Source organism: Chiloscyllium punctatum, chromosome 9 (genome assembly GCF_047496795.1).
Source record: "Chiloscyllium punctatum isolate Juve2018m chromosome 9, sChiPun1.3, whole genome shotgun sequence".
Lineage (NCBI taxonomy): Eukaryota > Metazoa > Chordata > Chondrichthyes > Orectolobiformes > Hemiscylliidae > Chiloscyllium > Chiloscyllium punctatum.
Window position 1 is genome coordinate 2,091,481 of NC_092747.1, and position 14,510 is coordinate 2,105,990.

A 14,510-nucleotide genomic window follows, 5' to 3' on the forward strand; every position below is an offset into this window, starting at 1 on the left:
TATTCAGTACTCCAAATCTGGCATCACCAATTTCTTGTACAGCCCTACCATGATGTTCCAATTTCTGTAATCAATCACTTGACGAAGGCAAACATTTTAAAAAAAGCCTCCTTCACCACTCTGTCTGCCTATGATACCACTTTTAAGGAAATATGCACCTGAACTCCTATCTCATTCTGTTTGACAACACTCGCCAGGACTCTACCATAAACTGTGTCAGTCCTGCCCTGGTTTGTCTTACCAAAATGCAATACATTGCATTTTTCTGCATTAAATTTTATCTGCCAATGCTCGGCTGATATTCTCAGCCAAATTGTTCATATAAATGACTAACAATGTTGGACCCAGCATCAATCCTTGCTTATACTGTTGGACACAAGCCTCCAGTTGGAACAACAACCCTCTACCACCATCCCATTTTCTCTTGTTGTCAAGCCAACTTTGTATTAAATTGGCTAGCTCTCCCTGGATCCCATGAGATCTAACCTAGTAACCAGCCTACTTTTTGAAGGCCTTGCTAAAACCATGTAGACAATGTTTATTGCATTGCCCTCACCTCTTCAAAAAACTTAATCAAGTTTATTTGCCATGATTTCCCACACACAAAGTTACGATGACTATCCCTCATCAGCCCTAGCCTTTCCAAATGCATGTAAATCCATTCTTAGAATCCACTCCAACAATTTACCCACCGCTGACATGAGGCTCACCGGTCCATAATTCCTTGGCTTTTCTTTGCAGCCCGTCTTAAATAATAGCACAAAATTAGCCACCTTCCTGTCTTCTTGCAGCTCACCTGTGGCTGCCAATGATACAAATGCCTCTAGTAGGGGCCCCACAATTTCTTCCCTAGCTTCCCACAATGTCCTGGGAAACATTTGATCAGGTCCCAGGACTTATCTACCATTATGTCTTTTAAAACTTCTTCTTTAATGTGAATTCTTTTTGAGACAGCGCAATTTACTTCCGAGTTCTCTAGCTTCCATGTCTTTCTCCACGGTTAATGCTGATGAGAAATACTTGTTTAGGATCTCACCCATGTTCTGTGGCTTCTAACTTAGACAACTTTGTAATCTTTAAGGGGACCTAGTCTCTTCATTATTGTTCTTTTGAACTTAATATACTTGTAGAATCTATTTGGATTCTCCGTAACCTTATCTGATAAAGCTATCTCATATCCCCCCTTTTTCCCTCCTGATCTCCCTCTTAAGTACACTCCGACACCCCATATACTCCTTCATTTGATCCCAGCTGTCTGTACCTGACATATGTCTCCTTCTTTCTCTTGACCATAGCCTCAATATCTCGAGTCATCTTTTATTCCATAATCCTTCCAGCCTTGCCCTTCACACTAACAGGGAGCGTTATCTCACTTTTGAGAGCTTTCCACTTACCAAACGTCCCTTTACTAGCAAACAGCCTCTCCCAATCAACTTTTGAAAATTCTTATCTAAAACCATTAAAATTGGCCTGCCTTAATTTAGACCTTTAGTTTATAAGGGGATTGGTAAGGGGATCAAGGGTAATGGGGAGAAGGCAGGAGAATGGAGATGAGAAACCATGATCAAATGGCGGAGTAGTATCGATGGATAGAAAGAACTAATTCTGCTCCTATCACTTAAGGTACTGTTGTGGTATCAGTAGCTGATTTTAAAATTGAGGTCAGGGACGAATTAGCCAATATTTGGATGGATATTTTAAAGAAACAAAGAGAATGCTAGAGAAATTCAGCAGGTCTAGCTGTATCAGTGGAGAGAAACAGAGTTAACATTTTGAATACAAAGTTAAAAATCACACAACACCAGGTTATAGTCCAACATGTTTATTTGGAAGCACTAGCTTTCGAAGCACTGCTCCTTCATCAGATGGTTGTCTCAGCGTTCCGAAAGCTAGTGCTTCCAATTAAATCTGTTGGACTATAACCTGGTGTTGTGTGATTTTTAACTTTTTACAGCTCAACCCAACACCGGCAACTCCAAATCACACCCTACTGTTAGAATACTGAATGGACCCACAAACTCTCAGCATTTGCCTATACCTGTGTTTTTGTTTTTGTCACTGTTTACCTATTATTTACTTATCGATGCTACTTAACTCTGTGATCTGTCTGTATTGCTCGCAAGACAAAGCTTTTCACTGTGCCTCGGTACACATGACAATAAATTCAATTCAATTCAATTCAATTTATTGAACCAATCCTCATTCTGGTGAACTTTCTCTGCACCCCTCCAAAGCATTTTCATCTGATAGTGTGACAACCAGAACTGCACATAATATTCCAAATGTGGCCTAACTAATGTTTTTTTTACAGCTGTAACAAGACTTGCTAGCTTTTATATTCAATGCCCCGGCCAACCAAGGCAAGCGTACTATATAACTTCTTGATGACTTTCCTCACCCTGTGTTGCCATTTTCAGGGATCTATGGACGTGTATGCCCAGATTAATCTGTATGGCAATTTGTATGGATAGGATTTTTCCTCACAGAAGGGTGTAACACTTGCCCCAGACACACTTTTCAGGTGAAGCAGCATTTTAAAAGTACATCATTCACTGTATTTATTGATCACCATCCTTTGCATTGGCAAGACCAAACACAGACTGCGTGACTGACCTGCCAGTAGCTGACAACTTGAAAAAACACCTTGCTCTCAAGTCAATATTTCTGTCCTGGCCCTGCTGCCATGTTCCAATAAAGGAACACCTCATTTTCTGCTCAGGCACATTACAGCTTTGAGATCTCAACAGTGAATTCAACAGTTTCAGAAACTGACTGCTTTATGTCTGGCCTCGATTTTTCTTACATTCACTGCCTCCGTCAAAATTATGAGAAAAAGTACCTTCCAACACCTTTACGTTTTGAAGAAGTCATACTGTATTCAAATTTGGAGATGCCGGTATTGGACTGAGGTATACAAAGTTAAAAATCACACATCACCAGAAGATAGTCCAACAGGTTTATTTGGAAGCACTAGCTTTTGGACCGCCGCTCCTTCATCAGGTGGTTGTCCTGCTGAAGGAGCAGCGCTCCAAAAGCTAGTGCTTCCAATTAAATCTGTTGAAATATAACCTGGTGATGTGTGATTTTTAACTTAAAACAGTAGGGCAGAAACTTTCAAAACCAGCTGGTGCGTTTTGTTAGGCTTTTGTTCCTTCTCCCCGATGGTAGAGGTTGTAGAAAAACATTGCCAGGGTGGGATGGATCTTTGAGAATGCTGGCGGCCTTTCCTTGACAGCGGGCCTGGTAGATGGATTCTGTAGATGGGAGGTTGGCCTTTGTGATTGTGCAGGCTGAGTTCACCACTCTCTGTAATCATCTCCGATCTTGAATGGTACAGTTGCCATACCAGGTAGTGATAAATCCAGACAGAATGCTCTCGATGGCACACCTATAAAAGTTGGCACAGGTATTCGCTGTCATGCCAAATTTCCTCAGCTCCCTGAGGAAGAAGAGATATTGTTGGGCCTTTGTAACCAGTGCTTCCACATGAAGAGTCCAAGAAAGCTTGTTGTGGATGACCACTCCCAGGAGCCTGACACTCTCCACTGTTAATGTGTAGGGAGGGCATGAGTAACATCCTGCCGCAAGTCAATAATGACTTCCTTGGTTTTTCCGGCATTGAGAGCTGGGTTGTTCTCAGTGCACCATTTTTCCAGGTCTCCCACCTCCCGTCTATAGTCTGTTTCGTCACCATCTGAGATTCAACCAACTGTGGTGGTGTCATCAGCAAACTTATAAATGGTATTAGTCTGGTATTTGGCAACGCAGTCATGGGTATATAGTGACTACAGTAGGGGGCTGAGTACACACGCCTAGGGGGCTCCAGTGTTGAGTGTCAGTGAGGATGAAATATTGTCCCCATCCTTCACTGACTGTGATCTGTGGGTCAGGAAACAGGATCCAGTTGTAGAGAATGGGGCTTAGTCCGAGATCACGAAGTTTAGTAATCAGTCTCGCAGGGATCATAATGTTGAAGGCTAAACTGTAGTCAATGAGTAGGATTCTTATGCAGCTATTTTTGGTGTCAAGATGTTCACGTGAGGAGTGAAAGGCAAGTAATATGGCATCTGACGTGGATCTGTTAGTCCCATAGGCAAATTGGAGTGGATCAAGAGTAGTGGGGAAGCTGGAGTTGATTAATGCCATGACCAGCCTTTCAAAGCACTTCATGACCGCCAAAGTTAGGGCCACTGGTAGTCATTGAGACATGCTGTATGAGCCTTTGTAGACACAGGGATGATGTTGGCCCTTTTGAAACAGGCAGGGACATTGGCCTGCTGCAGGAAGAGGTTGAAGATGTCTGAGAAGACCTCTGTCAGTTGATCTGCGCATGCTCTGAGTGCACAGCCTGGTACTCTGTCTGGTCTCATTGCTTTCCTTGGATTCACATGCAGGAAAACTGATCTGACCTCTGATGCAGTGACTGTTGGGATAGATTCATCAGGACTTGTCGGAATATGTGCTCCCTCTCCGCCAAACTTCTGCTCAAAGCGAGCATAGAAGGTGTTGAGACGATCTGGGAGGGATGTGTCATTGAAGCTACTTGGATGCTGCCTGAAATGCTGTGCTCTTCCAGCACCACTAATCCAGGGATGTGTCATTGTCTGCTGTCTTGCATGTCTCTTTTTAGATTCTGTGATGTAATTCAGTCCTTGCCATAGTCACCAGGTGTCTGTCTGGGTCTCTAGTTTGGATCGGTATTGGTCCTTGGCTGTCTTAAAGGCACTGCAAAGGTCATACTTGGATTCCTTATATTTGAGTGGTCTCCTGATCTTCAGATCAGGACAGCACTTTAGGGAACATCTCCGGAACACCCGCACCAATCAACCCTACAGCCCCATGGCCCAACATTTCAACTCCCCCTCCCACTCTGCCGAGGACATGCAGATCCTGGGCCTCCTCCACCGCCGCTCCCTCACCACCCAACGCCTGGAGGAAGAATGCCTCGTCTTCAGCCTCGGAACACTTCAACCCCAAGGCATCAATGTGGACTTCACCAGTTCCCTCATTTTCCCTCCTCCCACCTTACCCCAGTTCCAACCTTCCAGCTCAGCACCATCCTCATGACCTATCCTACCTGCCAATCTTCCTTCCCACCTATCCACTCCACCCTCCTCTCTGACCTATCACCTTCATCCCCATCTCCACCTACCTATTGTACTCTTGGCTACCTTCTCCCCAGCCCCACCCCCCTCCCATTTATCTCTCTACCCCAGAGGCTCCCTGCCTTCATTCCTGATAAAGGACTTTTGCCAGAAACGCCGATTTTCCTGCTCCTTGGATGCTGCCTGACCTGCTGTGCTTTTCCAGCACACCCTAATATGGACTCTGATTCCCAGCACCTGCAGTTCTCACTTTTGCCTCCTGATCTGAAGGTCTCACGCCTGGTTTTTAGCAGGTTCTGTATGTCCTGATTCATCCAGGATTTCCTCTTGGAAACCACCTTTCCCCAGGGTGCCTTTGACATGGCAGTCTTTCTCTTCAACCAAGGAGTCCCACATTATGGTTGACAGGGCCTTCAGCAGTGTCCAAATCATCTCCCTCACTTGTGCCTTCACCTCTTCTTCTCCTTCCCGCAACAACTATCAGGTTTCAGCAATTGTGGAGAAAAAGCGGAGTTAACATTTCGGGTCCACGGGTTCTGAAGATGTTAACTTTGCTTTCTCTCCACAGATACTGCCAGATCTGCTGAGTTTCTTCAGCAATTTCTTTTTTTGTTTCTGATTTCTAGTATTTTGAAAGTCCAAATAAACAACATCTACTGATTCTCCCTTGTCTACTCTACTGGTCACATCCTCAAAAAATTCCTGAATATTTGTCAAGCATGATTTCCCTTTAGTGAATCCATGCTGACTAGGACCGGTTCTGTCACTGCTTTCCAAACACTTGGTTATTACATTCTGAGTAATTCTGAGTAATCCAGCAATTTCCCCACCACTGATGTCAGGCTAACTGGCCTATAATTCCCCATTTTCTTTCCCCCTCCTTTTGTAAAGATACAAACTACCGGTTTACTATGGATAATAAAACAAATCTGGAATTAGAAGCCTAATCATGACCATGAAACCATTGTTGATTGTCGGGAAAGCTCTTCTGATTCACTAAAGTCCTTTCAAGAAGGAAATCTGTAATACTGACCTGTTCTGGCCTACATGTGACTCCAGACCCACAGCAATGTTGTTTACTCTTAGGTGTCCTCTGATATGGCTGAGCAAGCCACTCAGTTGTATCAATCATTACAAAGTCTCAACAATAAAGTAAAACCAGACGGACCACCTGGCACCGAGCTGGGCACTGAAAATGACATGGCAGAAACAGCCCTGTTGACCCTGCAAAGTCCTCCTTATTAACATCCAAGGTCTAGTGCCAATATTAGGAGAGCTGTCTCATAGACTAGTCAAGCAACAGCCTGACATAGTCATACTCACGGAATCATACCTGACAGACAACGTTCCAGACACCACCATCACCATTCTGGAGCAAGTTGCCCTGGGAGTCCTCAACAGGTCAAACAAGGGCTAGGAAACCCACCTGCCCATCATCACATACCAGCCTCCCTTGGCAGATGAATCAGTATTCCTCCATGTTGAACACCATTTGGAGGAAGCAATGATGATGACAAGAAAGCAATATGTACTCTGGGTGGGGGATTTCAGTGTCCACCACCAAGAGTGTCTTGGCAGCAGCACTCCTGATCAGGCTGGTCAGGTCCTAAATGACATAGCTGCTATACTGGGTCTGCAGCAAGAAGTGAGGGAACCAACAAGAGGGAAAAGCACACTCGACCTCATCCTTACCAATCTGCCGGCTGCAGATGCATCTGTCCATGACAGTTTTGTAAAAGCGACTGCACAGTCATTGCAGAGACAAAGTCCCACCTTCACTTTGAGAATAACCTCCATCATGTTGTGTGGCACTATCAGCATATTAAATGGGACAGACTTCAAACAGATCTAGCAATTCAGGACTGGGCATCCATGAGATGCTTTGTACTATCGATAGAATTGTACACCAACACAATCTGTAACTTTATGGCTCAGCATCTACCCTACTCAACCACTACTATCAAACCAGGAGATCCCGGTTCAATGGCAAATGCAGGAGGGCATGCCAGGATCATCACCAGACATACCTAAAAATGAGGTGTTAACCTGGTGAAGCTACAAAACATGACTACTTACATGCTAAACAGCACAGGCAGCATGTGATAGATAGAGCTGAGTAATCCCACAATCAATGGATTAGATCTAAGCTTTGCAATGCTGCCACATTTGATTTGATTTGATTTGATTTATTGTTGTCACATATACCTAAGTACAGTGAAAAGTTTTGTTTTGCATGCAGTACAAGGAGATCATAACAAACAAAGGGATAGGATTTATGAACATCTGGAAGAGCATGGCTTGATTAAAGGCAGTCAGCACGGCTTTGTGAGGGGCAGGTCATGCCTCGCAAATCTTATTGAGTTCTTTGAGGATGTTACTAAACAAGTTGATGAGGGTCGAGCAGTGGATGTTGTGTATATGGACTTCAGTAAGGCATTAAAGTAAGGCATAAGTTCCCCATGGTAGGCTCGTTCAGAAGGTCAGGAGGAATGGGATACAGGGAAATTTAGCTGTCTGGATACAGAATTGGCTGCTTGACAGAAGACAGTGAGTGGTGGTGGAAGGAAAATATTTTGTCTGGAAGTCAGTGGTGAGTGGTGTTCCACAGGGCTCTGTCCTTGGGCCTCTACTCTGTAATTTTTATTAATGATTTGGATGAGGAGATCGAAGGATGGGTTAGCAAGTTTGCAGACGACACAAAGGTTGGAGGTGTCGTTGACAGTAGAGGGCTGTTGTAGGCTGCAGCGTGACATTGACAGGATGCAGAGATGGGCTGAGAGGTGGCAGATGGAGTTCAACCTGGATAAATGCGAGGTGATGCATTTTGAAGGTTTAACTTGAAAGTTGAGTACAGGATTAAAGACAGGATTCTTGACAGTGTGGAGGAACAGCGGGATCTCGGTGTGCAGGTACATAGATCCCTTAAAATTGCCACCCAAGTGGACTGGGTTGTTAAGAAAGCATATGGTGTTTTGGCTTTCATTAACAGGGGGATTGAGTTTAAGAGCCATGAGATTCTTGTTGCAGCTCTATAAAACTTTGGTTAGACCGCACTTGGAATACTGTGTCCAGTTCTGGTTGCTCTATTATAGGAAAGATGTGGATGCTTTGGAGAGGGTTCAGAGGAGGTTTACCAGGATGCTGCCTGGAATGGAGGTTACGAAGAGAGGTTGACCGAGCTTGGACTTTTTTCATTGGAAAAAAGAAGGAAGAGAGGGGACCTAATTGAGGTGTACAAGATAATGAGAGGCATAGATAGAGTTGAAGCCAGAAACTTTTTCCCAGAGCAGGAATTGTTAACATGAGGGGTCATAGTTTTAAGCTGTTTGGCAAAAAGTATAGAGGGGATGTCAGAGGTGGGTTCTTTATACAGAGAGAAGAGAGAGCATGGAATGCGTTGCCAGCAGCAGTTGTGGAAGTGAGGTCATTGGGGATATTTAAGAGACTGCTGGACATGCATATGGTCACAGAAATTTGAGGGTTCATACATTAGGTTTATCTCACATGAGGATCAGTGGTCGGCACAACATCGTGGGGTGAAGGTCCTGTTCTGTGCTATACTGTTCTATGCTCTTTGTTCATAGGCTGACTGAACAGGACAAGGAATACAAAGTTACAGCTGCAAAGATGATACACAAAAAGCAAGATCAACATTAGATTTGAAATGTCAGAGGTCCATTCAGAAGTCTAATAAAAGCGGGGAAGAAGCAGAAGAGGTTGGAAGAGATTTTAACATGGATGGGAGATGTCTTTGATGATGTTGGCTGCCTTTCTACAGCAACAAGAAGTGTAGTTGGAGTTAATGGATGGGAGGTTGGCTTGCGTGATGGACTGGGCTGTGGTCTCAACTTCCTGTAGTTTCCTACAGTCCTGGCAGAGCAGTAGCTGTACCAGGCTGTGATGCGTGCAGATAGAATGCTTTCTATGGTGCATCTGTAAAAGTTGGTGAGGATACTTATGGACATGCTGAATTTCCTTAGCCTTCTGAGGAAGAAGAGTCATTGTTGTGCCTTCTTGACTGTCACATCAATGTGGCTAGTCCAGGGAGATTGTTGGTGCTGGTCACTCTGAGGAATTTGAAGCTCTTGACCATCTCAACCTCAGCTCTGTTGATGTAGACAGGGGCGTACCCTCCTCCTTGCTGCCTGAAGTCGATGATCAGCTCTTTAGTTTTGCTGACATTGAGGGAGAGCTTGTTATCTTTGCACCACGTCACCAAGCATTCTCTCTCTTTCTTTTATTCTGTGTCATCATCATTTGATATCCAGCCTACAATGGTGGTGTTGTCAGTGAACTTGGAGATGGAGTTCAGATGAAATTTGGCCACACGGTCATGTGTGTACAGGGATTACAGTAAGAGGCTGAGTATGCAGCCTTGTGGGGCACCAGTGTTGAGGATTGTCATGGAGAAGGTGCTGTTGCTTATTCTCACTGATTGCGGTCTTCCGATCAGGAAATTGAGGATCTAGTTGAGGTGGAGCAGAGACCTAGGTTTCAAAGTTTTGAGATTAGACAATTAAGCAACAATTATAAGGAGCGGCTGAGTAGAATAATAGAATCCCTCCAGTGTGGAAGCAAGCCATTGGGCCTATTGAGTCCACGCTGACTCTCTGAAGAGCATCCCATCCAGACTCACCCCCTTACCCCACCCCTATAATCCTACATGTCTCATGGCAAATCCACCCAGCCTACACATCCCCAGATACTATGGGTAATTTAACATGTCCAATCACATCTCTGGACTGTGAAAGGAAACCCATGCAGATATGGGGAGAATGTGCAAACTCCTCACAGACACTTGCCCAAGGGTGGAATCCCACCCAGGTCCCTGGCACTGTAAAACAGCGGTGCTAACGCTGAACCCTATCAGAAGGGACAGATATAAAAGGGACCTAAGGGGCAACTTTTTCACGCTGAGGGTTGGGCATGTATGGAATGAGCTGCCAGAGGAAGTGGTGGAGGCTGGTACAATTACAGCACTTTAAAATCTATCTGGTTGGGTATATGAATTGGAAGGGATTAGAGGGATTTCAGCTAAAAGTTGGCAAATGGGACTCGGTCAGCATGAATGAGTTGGACCAAAGGATCTATTTCCGTGCTGTACAACTACAGAGGAGCCTTGAGTATTTGACATTTGATTAACCAAATTCCAGATTATCTGAACAAGATCGCAAGGTCCTGATGCTTGGCTAACTATGTTATCAGGCATTCAATTATCTGGCATTAACCAAACAAAATACTCCTTTGCCCGTGTCCTTCGGATAATCAAGGTTCCTTGTATATGACTCTATAACTACAACCATCTTCCTATGTGCTAGGTATGGCTGTAACTCACAGAATGTTTGCCCCCTGATTTCCATGGACTCCAGTTCTGCTAGGGCTCCTTGATGCCACTTTCAGTTGAATGCAAGGGCTGCCGTTCTCAGCTCGCCTCTACTTTTGTCCGTGTTTAACAAAGTGTTGTCTTTGGCACATTTGTTCTTGTTGCCAAGAGTTGATTTACACGTCTTCATCCTACTTCATCACCTCTCACCTGTATGATGTAGGACACTGGTTCAGTGTGTGCAGCTCTCACCTGTATGATGTAGGACACTGGTTCAGTGTGTGCTACTCTCACCTGTATGATGTAGGACACTGGCTCAGTGTGTGCTGCTCTCACCTGTATGATGTAGGACACTGGCTCAGTGTGTGCTACTCTCACCTGTATGATGTAGGACACTGGCTCAGTGTGTGCTGCTCTCACCTGTATGATGTAGGACACTGGCTCAGTGTGTGCTGCTCTCACCTGTATGATGTAGGACACTGGCTCAGTGTGTGCTGCTCTCACCTGTATGATGTAGGACACTGGCTCAGTGTGTGCTGCTCTCACCTGTATGATGTAGGACACTGGCTCAGTGTGTGCTGCTCTCACCTGTATGATGTAGGACACTGGCTCAGTGTGTGCTGCTCTCACCTGTATGATGTAGGACACTGGCTCAGTGTGTGCTGCTCTCACCTGTATGATGTAGGACACTGGCTCAGTGTGTGCTGCTCTCACCTGTATGATGTAGGACACTGGCTCAGTGTGTGCTACTCTCACCTGTATGATGTAGGACACTGGCTCAGTGTGTGCTACTCTCACCTGTATGATGTAGGACACTGGCTCAGTGTGTGCTGCTCTCACCTGTATGATGTAGGACACTGGCTCAGTGTGTGCTGCTCTCACCTGTATGATGTAGGACACTGGCTCAGTGTGTGCTGCTCTCACCTGTATGATGTAGGACACTGGCTCAGTGTGTGCTGCTCTCACCTGTATGATGTAGGACACTGGCTCAGTGTGTGCTACTCTCACCTGTATGATGTAGGACACTGGCTCAGTGTGTGCTACTCTCACCTGTATGATGTAGGACACTGGCTCAGTGTGTGCTACTCTCACCTGTATGATGTAGGACACTGGCTCAGTGTGTGCTACTCTCACCTGTATGATGTAGGACACTGGCTCAGTGTGTGCTACTCTCACCTGTATGATGTAGGACACTGGTTCAGTGTGTGCTACTCTGATGGCTGGTGGTCATTTCTCATCAGTGTGTAATTTCTTGCCTTCACTTCTTGACCTTTGTGGTAAATGTAGCATTTGACGCTGTTCTCTTATTGGAAAACCTGATCCTGTTGTTTCTTGTCAACAATGTCTTTTGCCAGGGATGGTTTCAGCAAACCAGATACTGTGTACAACTGATGCTTTATCATGAGCAATGTTGGAGAAGTTTGAGCCATCATGTGGGTTAATTTCTGGAATGCTTACAAAAATTAGTTCAGTCTTATAGACAGTGATCCTTGTTCTCGAGTGACCTTGAAGGAATGTTTCATTGCCTGAACAAACTTTTCTGCCAAACTATTTGTGACTGGGTGATAAGGAGCTGATTGAATCACATAACTAGGGCTGTGGATAGGGCGATAAACTAAATAGTATGGGGTAGAATTCAACAATTTTAGGGCTTGAGGCATCTTCTCCCACATCCTTACCCCAGATGCCATATACCAGGCCTTGCTATCACATGTCGAAAAGTGTGGCGGTGGAAAAGCACAGCAGGTCAGGCAGCATCCTCGAATACTGCCTGACCTGCTGTGCTTTTCCAGCACCACACTTTTTGACTCTGATCTCCAGCGTCTGGAGTTTTCACTTTCTCCTTGTGCCTGCTATCACACACAACCCATTGTTAACCACTAATAGTCCCCATTAGCAGCTACTCACTCTCCTAGGCTGGCCATTATTCACTCCTTTGTATTTCCAACTGTTCATCTCTCTCCTTGGGCTCTATCTGCACCAATTGTTTACTCCTTAACCCCTCCCTGCACCCTATCTTCTGCATAAAACCCAACTTTTTCCTAGCTCTCAGACCTACCGAGTTTTTCCCAGCAATGTCTGTTGATAGGAATAAGTTCTACTCCTGCTCCTATATCTCATGAGTTCTTCTGTTCACATCTAAACGAGTCTTGAATATTTTGGACCATACAGACCTTGCATTTCTAACATCTGTACAGTAACCGCTTCATAAACAGATCCGGTCTCTGTCACACTTTCTCAGTGGTACAAACACTGCTGGCTTATCTTTTTTGTTCAACAGACTGCTGTTTATCGTGTGATGACAAGAAGACACAATCCGAGGCAAATTACCTGCCTGCTGCAACATCAGAAAGATCTGTTGAGGGGGGTATGAAGGAACTGGCAGCGGCTCTGCTTCCAATAAAGACTTCCAACATGGAGTTCGAGGAATATGTGGAACATAAATTTCCACAGCAGATGATCATGAAATCGTTACCTAAATTACAGAAAGCCAAGTCATTTGCAGGCTTTCAAAATATGGCACATACGATTAGGAGATCAAGTTCATTGACACATCACTTGGCCTACGTACATGGACAGCTCTTAAGCATGGAGATTCCCAGTGTATCGTGGTTAGCAACGAACAATCAAATTATACAACCATCAAAAGTACACACTCCAAGTTCACTGCAACCAGCCACTGACTCCCCAAGTAGCCCACCATTCATCATTGATTCCTCATACTTATCACTAACAGACACCGACTTTCAGCAATCAAAAATTGACAATCAAGTTTCATCATTAAGTGATTTTGATCTTCAAAGTCCATGGCCACCAAATGCTGACCTTCATAGTTCACTATCATCTGAAACTGACTTTCAGGGCACACATCCATCAGATATTGACCAGTGGAGCACACCATCATCAGACACACACTCTCAGAGTTCATTGCTACCACTCATTGACCCTTGGAGCTCACCATCATCTGATACTAACTCTCAAATTCTACAGCAATCAGACTCTGACCTTCTGAGTTCACTTTCATCAGAAACAGACACTCCAATTCCATGGCAATTAAACACAGACTTACCTCGCCTTTCACTAGCTGTTTGGTACTCCCCTAGCCTGTCATCTACAGTCACAGACTCATCCAGTCTCTCAACACCAGTAACGATTTCCCCACATCTTACGTCATCAATCATGGATTCCCCAAATCTCTTGCCATCAGTTGTGGATTCCCCAGATCTCCTGCCAACAATCACGGATGCTAATGTGGTCTGCCAATGCTCATGTACTCCCAATATCTCCGGTCATTAGCTTGAGCCTCCCCAAGTTTCCTGCAATCAAACACTGCCTTGCACTGCCCACGAACACCAGACACTGACTTTCCACATTTCCTGCTGTCAGTCGTGGAATCCCAACATAACTTAACAGGTCACGATCTTCCCACACTCACTGCTAGTCATGGACTGACTTGCCAAGTCTCTTGCCATTGGACAATGACTTGCCATGCATCTTCATCAGTCATGAACTCCTTACATCATCCACCATTAGTCATGATGTTATCACTATCAGCAAACACTTAGTCATAACTAGTGCTATCTGGCATATCTGTGCAATTATGTGTCCTGCTTTAATCACAGAGAATAAAAATGTGCAGGTCTCTGAGATGGAATTAGTGCAGCCATCCACATGATAGCTGGCTCCACAACCAGAATTCATCAGCTTATCAGAGCTGCAGCATGAACAAATTTCCAGATGTTTGTCTCAGATACTGGAGATCTCCTCTGACTCAAATGGGGAAGAGATCTAAGCTCAGTAACAATACTATAATTTTGATTTGTATTTTGTGTATTGACTGTCCCCTTCTCATAGTTGATTACTGTACTCTCGTATAACGAAAAAAATTGGCTTCAAGAAATTTTCCATATCTGAGACAATAAAGTGAAGCTCTACAATAAGGCATAGTCTGACTGAAGTAAATGATGATATCCATCACCTAACCTCAAACTCACAGTATGACAAATGATCAAATTATTATAAGCAAGTCATGTTGATGAACAACCAGAATTGAGTGAAAAGTGGAGCAGAGACAACAGCAT

At 44.5% G+C, this 14,510-nt stretch overlaps 1 protein-coding gene across 1 annotated transcript in view; it reads left to right on the top strand.

The window, feature by feature from the left end:
- Window positions 1–12,808, top strand: part of LOC140480973 (uncharacterized protein C11orf42-like) — a 143,981-nt gene extending 131,173 nt beyond the window's left edge. The window contains exon 2 of the transcript XR_011961442.1: window positions 12,710–12,808. The gene's annotated coding sequence lies outside the window, so the exon portion shown is untranslated. The remainder of the gene's footprint in view (window positions 1–12,709) is intronic.
- The last annotated feature ends 1,702 nt before the right edge of the window (window positions 12,809–14,510 follow it).